An 8168-nucleotide genomic window follows, 5' to 3' on the forward strand; every position below is an offset into this window, starting at 1 on the left:
GTCAGAAATTAATTAAATATTTTGTACTGCTGCTGATCTATAATTGCAAACACCACCAACATCAGGTACCTACGGGGAAGGAACAATGAACAAGACTACATTTGTGAACTTCTTGCTCTATAGGAATTCTCCAGCTATTCTCTTACCTCACAATCCTGCTGTTTTTCTTTTTAATTGAAAGGGAATTATAAGAGATTTTCTATACCATAAATACAAAATAGATTCATTCAAACCTGTATGATTTTTCTGTAAAGAGTAAACAGGTGAAAACCCCACTGACCTGAAAAAGCTGTCAGCTCTGGTGAAGATGTAACTTAATGTCTTCTTTGCTTTGCAATTATTTGCCTTGGCTTTAACTTGAGCAGTGAATTTGGATACTAAACTTTCAAGGCTATCCTTGCTGAATGCAAATAAGAAGTAATACTGGCCTTTTGAATTATTGAATTAGATGATGAGCTGAACAGTGACTTGAAAGTAACATGCACCTGGAAGCCCAGTCCTTCAGCTCACAAATACTTGAATGACCTTTTTCCCAAGTCTTTGTTACGCTTTGAATAAAAATATTTTTGTAGTTTAGTAATTCAGGCAGAGCAGCCATAGTCAACACAATAAATGAAGACAAGATTTAGGCTTTTGGGAATGTCTTTCTCTTCACTGTCTATCATTTATGCCAGTAATTCAGCAGCCACTCAGTTCTCTCACTTGCAGATTTTTGTGTTTTGTTTTGAGTTTCCAGACATTCTGGAATCAAAAATACTCATTTGGAATTCTGGCATACGGAAATATGCAGTCTTTGTGTAACCTAAACTCATCCATACCCAGGAATCCATCAGACTTTTTTAAAGTCTTTTTGGGGTGACAGTGGATGAGCCTAAACACCAGGGCTTGGGAGTAGCCTATTGATTAATCAGAGTTGGCATCTTGGTAAACTAGCCATAGCCATCATGCCTCTTGAATTCCAAGTAACTGGCTGGATGTTCTGTCAACCTGACCTTGCCACTGTCCTTGAAAACAGATCTGCAATTATACACTGTAAATATATTGGACCAAAATGTATATTTTACAATATTTTCTGTTTAGTTGAAAGAGAACTTCAATAAAATTGATATCTGGTCAATGCTTATGAAGATTTAGAAAGAAGTTCTGTTTTTATTGTTCACAATTGCTGAAGCAGCTACCACTTTAGGGAGAGCTGGAACAATTTTTCAATTACTGTTAAATCCAAAATGACACAAAAAAGCAGCACACATAGCCTTGCTATCTGAATGGCAATTTATGCTTCCCACTGACACAGCACCTTGAGTTCTGCATGGACAATGATTGTGTTTTAGATTATAGTTAATTACCCTAAAGTTACAGAGATCTGTATGTGCAGATTCTAGGTGTTAACTGTTTTCATGACATACAGTGAAGGTTTTACACTGGAGATTGACAGGTGAGCAGGTGATGAGATGTTCTGCTTAAATTTCTCAGTTATTTGAGGTCAAATAAGGATTGTGTTTCTCTAGCATGGGCATTTTTTCTGGAAGGTGTTTGTCATGTTCTGTTTTGAAAGAGAGGATAGGTGAGTAAATAATGTTTTAGCTGTACATATGTCATGATATTTATGGTTCATCTGCTGGCTTACCTCTCAGGACTCATCATTGTTTTACGTTTTGAGGAGTGATTCCAAACTCTTCTTTCATCGTCTTCCCTTTGAAGAAAAGAACTAGATCACTGCAAACTGTGTTTTATTTTCTCCAGTAATCACTGGTAGCAATACTTCTTTCAAAACATGCTTTTACGGTGTCAGTTTTGCTACACCACCTGTTGATTCACTTAGCAGCTGTATCTACTGAATCTTCAGTGATCAAGAAATGTTGGCTTAATGATTAATTGTGTTACTGAGTACTACCCTATATACTTACTGGAATCTCAGGCATAACTTCAGTATACCATGCAGTTGGACAGACTTACTGTACTAATATAAACCACAGTGAAGTTATGAGATGCTTCAGATCCTCTAGTCACAAGAGACATTGCATTCAGAATGTGAAAATTAATGTTTAGTCCTCATACCTTATTTATAACTTATGTTGTTCAGATATTAATACTTAATCATTAATGTTTGCTAACATAAACACCATTAGAATTGATTTGGAAGGACATGACATTTCCTTTTCATATTTCTACAATTTGTAAATTAGCCTACAGGTGAAATGGCTAAATGTCCCATCTATACTCAGTTGATCTTGGTGAGCAGGAATGTAGAATCTGACAAGTTCAGTTTTCTTCCTCACTGAATTATCAAACTTAGGTGGATTAAATCACTTGTTCTTAACATTCATTACAATATGGCTGTGACAGAGATTGTGTAGCTGCTGAATTAAGGCAACAAAAGTAGATTATGCTTAATGGCTGAGAACAAAAACTTTAGAGAAAACAAAATGAAAAAAACACATTCCACACATTTTTGTGTTTAAAAGAAGTAACATAAATAATCTTCCATAGTGCTTTTTTTTTTTTCTTTTCCCCACTTAGTTCTTAGGTAGTTCTTATGCTTTATAGTAATTGTATTTGTTCATTTGTTGTTTGTAATGACAGAGTGATTGTAGTTCAGTCATACAAAATTCAGTTGTAGACTCTGCTTCTCAAAGAAATTATATGACCTGCTTTTAAAACAAACAAACAAACAAAACCCAACTCTAAAATTGAGTAAATGTTTACCTTGAAAAAAATGAGGAATGCTATTCTTGATCCTCCACTTGTTTAGCCTCAGAATCAAAGTAGCATCCCATGGACCTCAAAGCTTAACATTATAAAGGTTGTGAACGTGAAATCTGTGAGGGAAATTGAGGACATGAACTATTCAGAATCACAAGGAGAAAAAGGAGATAAGTGCAGAAAGGAAAGAAGATTGAAGGTGACTGATCACGCTTTCAGAGTTTATAAAGAACAAGGTATTAGTGGCAGAGATTTGAACTTTGCTGGAGATACAGGATTTAAAAGCCTTAATTGAAACTTCAGTTCTTTTCTCTACACAGAGAGCATAGAAATCCTTCTCGTTAATATGCACATTGTCATCAAGAAAGGAGAGATTAGACTGCAACAGCATATTGGGGTTAGCTTTTTTTTAATCAAAAAGGAGATTCAGGCAGATGTTGATCTAGCAAACTGCCCAGCCTGCACTCTCTTCCCTTCTGTAATAGGATCAACTGCTGCTACTTTACCTCAATGCAGGCAACAACATGATCCCATGTATGTCACAGCTGGCAGGAGATGGAGCTCTTTAGGATGTTGGGTTTTGTTGTTGTTGTCCCTTGAGAAAACAATTTTTTGGTTTTAAGCAACGTGTTCATAATCTTTTGATGAAAATGATGCTGGCTCTGGTTTTGGAGACCTCAAGCCACTTCAGCTCTTGCTACTTTCTGTTTAGCTTAAGGTGGCTACGTAATTAATAGTAATAGAGTCAGCCTGTAGCCCCTTTTCAGGTAATGCTAGCAGGAAACACATTTTTCAAGCTCAAAAGAAAGGCCTTTAGGGATGTTCCAGAGATGACATGTCAGCACTGGGGACAGTGTGTAAACAGAATTGTTCCCATTGAATTTAATGCATTTAGGCTAAATGAACTCACGAGGTGCTCACTGTAATTTCTTCTTAAAAGAAAAAAAACCAGACCATTTTCACCATGAGGGTATGATGGATTGGAAGCTCCTCCATAAATATCTGCAGCTGTTTGTTACAAACAGAGCCATCTGTGGTAGAATCTGCCTGGCATACGTGTACAACCCTATAGTGGTTTGTCGTTAAATGGTCAGAAAAGATGCAGAGTAACTACAGATTTTCCTTTTAACAGAATTATGGTGACTACTGAAGTCACTAGGAGGGGGTGAGCTGGTGTTTTTTCATATGGTCACTGACAATAAAAATGAAATTTTAAGAAACCTTTCTCTTAATAGATTTGTTGCGTTGGGAAAAGCTGTTCCATGGCAATTGTTTAATGTCTGAACAAACTACCCCACCCCTTTATAAATAAATCAAAGGAAAGGGGTAGGATTTGATTACATGTTAGGGCTCATACCAAGTGAGATTTTTAATAGTGCAGACATTATAAACAAAAGATTTTGTGGTTGTCATGAGCAGTTTGGTTTCAGCTAAAAAGTTGTTTTGTTATTGAAATATTGCTGCTGATATTGAGGATCATGCTGCCTCCTTGTCAACTGATCATCTTGCACTAGCCCCTCTTTTTGGTACCTCAGTGTCCTGCTGCTATATGTTTTTGAGGTCAGGTAAATTTAATGTTTGAACTCTGGTGATATGCTTTCATTATGGTGATATCTGTGATGGGGAGCAGTAAGAGTACTAAGGTATGGTATCTATAATACATAATTATAGTTTTGGCTGCTGCATGTAACTGCACAGAAAGTTATCTAATAAAATCAGCCACTGAGTTCTCACTTTCCTAAGTCCTAGACCAAAAAGATGCACATTAGTTGAATGCCAATGGGCCATTTAAAGATAAAGCTTCCTTGGAAAGGTGCAGCTAATTATAATAGTGTTGTCTCCATTCAATTTATTTACACCTTAAAGGATAAATATTTTTTTCTCATAATTTGAAAAGCTTTGAATTAACTGAGGGAGAGAAAATAAATGCACAGAAGGCAACTTCTTGACAGGCTTGTCAATACATGTGTTTGGAACTGACAACATGAGAAATGATGGTATCAACCTAAAAAATGAAAATCCTCAGGGCTCTGAAAACATGAGATGAAGATGATAGCATCTGTGTGCTAGAGTTGAGATATATGAATCCTCTAAGCATTATAGAATCATCAGACTGCCACGTGTATAGCACTTTGCTTGTATAAAAAAAATTAAATAGTAATATTTTGATCAGTAGGGGAGAGAAGAATTGATATTTCTTTATTAACACTGGTTCCTTAGCAAATGAGCACACAGGTGAATAAAAAAATATTTTATGAGAAAACTGTAGTCAGTTTTAACTTGCATAATACTTTAAAGCACAAAGTAATAATGAGCTTTTTACAGACTTGTTCATTTTGTACTTTAGAATGGCATGAAAATTGTGGAAAAGAACTTTGTTGGAATTAAGAAACAAATTGCGATATACAAGGACAAGAAAAATTACTGTTAAAGAAATAAACTGCTGAAAGTGTCCAGCTGAACTTCAGATATGCTGGCTTGAAGAGTTTCAAGCATGGACACAACACTTAGTACAACACAAACTGCTGTTTTAAAAATGGGCCTGTTGTTGGGTTATGTACTATAGTTTAGGTATACTGTGTCTGTTTATATGGGAATGTTCTGTTTCACCAAGTCTCTTAAGTCTTCACACAGATTCTGGAAAGTATGTAGGTGTCTGGGGTTTGGTATCCAGGAATGTTCCTTGAAATACAATTGTCTGACTTAAAGGTGAAAAAATAAAGGTCCTTCTCAAATGTGTGTGATGCAACTTCAGCACAGGCTGTTTCTATCTAATCTCTTATTTCTGTTTTCTGCCTTTAGGACGTGAACTTCTGCTCATCTGCTTTGCATGGCAAAAGTTTCAGAAAACTGAAGAGATCCTGCTTCATGTCCAGGCAACATGGAACTGAGGATTCATCTGGTTTCCAGTCCCTGCAGGTAACGTTGCTTCCTTCATCAGTTTTGGAATTGGGATTTGTGAGACTGTGCTGCAAATCAGGATTTGTTGCTGTGCTGTTTTGGTGGCAATCAGAGTGCTCTCAGAAGGTTAATGGTTAGGTTATTATGTCTTTTACTCTTTGGCCTCTTCTAAAAGAAGGCCCAGGATTTGACTGCCTTAAAGGGATGAGAGAACAGATATCCCATGAAAATCTGAGGGAAGAAAGTGATGTCAGGTTGGAGGTGTTCTAGTCTATAACCCAGTCACTGTGAACACTGGGTAGCTCTACCTCGACGTGCTTTTTATATTTTCCTCCCGGACTCACCAAGCTTCTTCATGGATTTTCCCATCCATGATGCTTTATAAATGAATGTAAGCAATGTGCTGGCTTTGGCTCTTGTTTCACATGTTGAATGGATGAACTTGGCAGACGGTCTTGCCTGAGTTTTCTTCCTTGTGTTTGATGTTAGAAGAGGAGATGTGTACCCTGCTTTTGTGTCCTTTTCCAGGTCTGTGAATGTATCAGGTATGAGGGAAGGGATGGGGCAGTGTAATGCCACGGCTATCAGCTGATAAGGTTTCAGTAACACAGGATATGTCAGTACCAGTGATAAGGTTCTGGGTTATTTTTAATTTGCTAGCAAGTGGCAGCAATCTATGTAAGGAGCTGCATTAATTTTTGCTTGTTGTTTCTCAGGCATTTGTAGGTACACAGTGGCTGAGGTCATAGTGCCAGTTGTTGCCCCTACAACTTGCATTTCTGTAGCACCTTCCCCTCTTAAAGTAGCACAAAACTGTTTACCAATATGAGAGGATTTTTTCCCAGTGGAATTTAATGCAGACGTTTCTGGGGTGCTGAAATGCATCTGGGAGAAAGGAGTACTTCATCTCCTGCTGTGAGAAGGGGAAGTAAAATGTGAGGACATGAAATTCAGCCTTGAACTGCAATGAGTCATTGTGCAGCTGATGACAAAATAAAAACAAAAGCAATTATGAGAGTCCACAAGAGAAGGCCTTCCTGGTTTTGTCTAGGTAAAGAATGCAACAAATAATAAAGAAAAGTAATGATTAGAGATTGGGGAGGAGGGATATTTCTGTCTGTGTAGTCTATTTGAAGGTGCAGACTGGGCAGAGAGCTTGGTGTTCAGGTGGAATTACTTTTTTGAGTATCCCTGTATGACAGCCACCAAAGTCTACGTCAGTAGAAAGGGTGGTAGGTAATTTTCAAGGCATCTGGAAAATTAACATCATCATCTAAATGCTGAATATCATTATCAAAACATTGCTGGCTGTAGTTTGAGAACTCAGTTGCTGGTCAGGCAGATCTAACAAATCCTCAGGGCGCTGGATGGGGATTAGGTTTCTCTCTCAGTAATCCTGCAGGTATTGTTAAAAAAAGTGATGGGAAATATTACTGTTCTGGCTCTTCTCCAAAACTTCATCTTGACTTCTGTTACTGCAGTATCTGAATTGTTTATGTGGCTGTTCTTCTATCTACCCTTCCCTATTGTGCTAAGGTTTTATCACATTTTTTAGGTGTGAACAGAGACATAAGAGGGGACAGTGATTTGTCATAGATTGCAAGTACAGCCTCTGGTGAAACAAACATCCCACAAGCCCCAGGCTGTGGGGAAGCCCCAGAAAGCTGATTACTTCTCTTGAATGACCATATTTTCTGTTGCGGTGCTGTCAGCTTCTCATTCTGCCCAGTTCACATTATAAATAACACTACAAATGCAGACTGTTTTAAATGATGGCTTCTCTTGTGGAGCTCTATTCCCTTGAAAAATACTGGTGGCTATTGAGACAAGTAAGCCCTTTCAGTTCATTTTTTTGCACAGCATATACCATGAGTTCTTTTTTCCCCCCGTGGAATTTTCTTTCAAGATTTCTTTTTCTAAAATATTAATCATATTTGATCTTTCTGCAGTTTGTAGGTCACTTTAAAGCTAAGAGGAAAACTATGAATATTTTCATGAGTGAATGTCTTGAATTAATGTTCTCACCATTAAAAGGCAAAGAGAGGTTTGTGGTAGTGTCATTATGTGTGTTAATATAGCTCCAGCAGTTGTTTTGTCTGCCAGTGTTTCTAAAGATCAATTAGAAAACATATTCAAAGATAACTTGATTTCCAGTGACTGTGCATAATAAATGGGCATATGCTAAACAGAATTCCATATTTTAATGCTTTAAAATGCAAGAATGATTTGGGTTATTTAAGCAAAACTCAGTGAAGAACTGTGGTAACTACTTACACTAATTTCTCCAGATTTAATTGTACAATTAAAGGCATTGGTGTTTATATTGTAACAATATAATCTGTTTTAAGAAGGACTTACAGAAAGACAGCAAGTAATTCTAAGCTTTCTGTAGTCAATATTATTTCTATCTCTTTTCTAGTGGCACATGGAGAAGTTCTGATAAGCTGTCAATTTATATTTATAAAGAACATGTGTTCTGGAGGTATAACATGTTTGACATAGAATGGTTCAGATTTTTAGATCTTCACATAAGCAAAATACCCTTTGATCTTCTGTTAAAATCA

This window comes from Apus apus, chromosome 17 (assembly GCF_020740795.1).
Source record: "Apus apus isolate bApuApu2 chromosome 17, bApuApu2.pri.cur, whole genome shotgun sequence".
NCBI classification, from domain to species: Eukaryota; Metazoa; Chordata; class Aves; order Apodiformes; family Apodidae; genus Apus; species Apus apus.